This window comes from Gracilinanus agilis, chromosome 3, assembly GCF_016433145.1.
Source record: "Gracilinanus agilis isolate LMUSP501 chromosome 3, AgileGrace, whole genome shotgun sequence".
Taxonomy (NCBI): domain Eukaryota; kingdom Metazoa; phylum Chordata; class Mammalia; order Didelphimorphia; family Didelphidae; genus Gracilinanus; species Gracilinanus agilis.
In genome coordinates, this window is record NC_058132.1 from 90531396 (window position 1) to 90531940 (window position 545).

The following is a 545-nucleotide window of genomic DNA, read 5'->3' on the forward strand; positions in this document are numbered from 1 at the left end:
AGCGCAGCTATAAATATTTTCTTACAAGTCTGTTTATCTATGATCTCTTTGGGGTACACACCCAGCAATGGTATGGCTGGATCAAAGGGCAGGCATTCTTTTATAGCCCTTTGAGCATGGTTCCAAATTGCCAGCCAGAATGGCTGGATCAGTTCACAGCTCCACCAGCAATGCATTAATGTCCCAATTTTGCCACATCCCCTCCAGCATTCATTACTCTCCCCTTCTTTCATTTTAGCCAATCTGCTAGGTGTGAGGTGCATTCATTTTTTTCAAACCCCAAACCCTGAAGGTCAGGCCCTACAGTTCTAAAATTAAGATAATTTACTCCCAGGCCTAAAGCCTTTTGACTAATCTGAGGTCTTTGCTTTTTGTCTGGGTGTGTATGTGTATATATATATATATATAATCTGCTCTTCTTTATCTATAAACAAGAATCCACCCTCCCTAAGGCATTTGAAAACAAATTCCCCTTTGCCTTTGCCAAATATATCATCAAGATTTGGAGTAACCAGGCCTACAACAGAGAAAAGAGTAATTGAAAA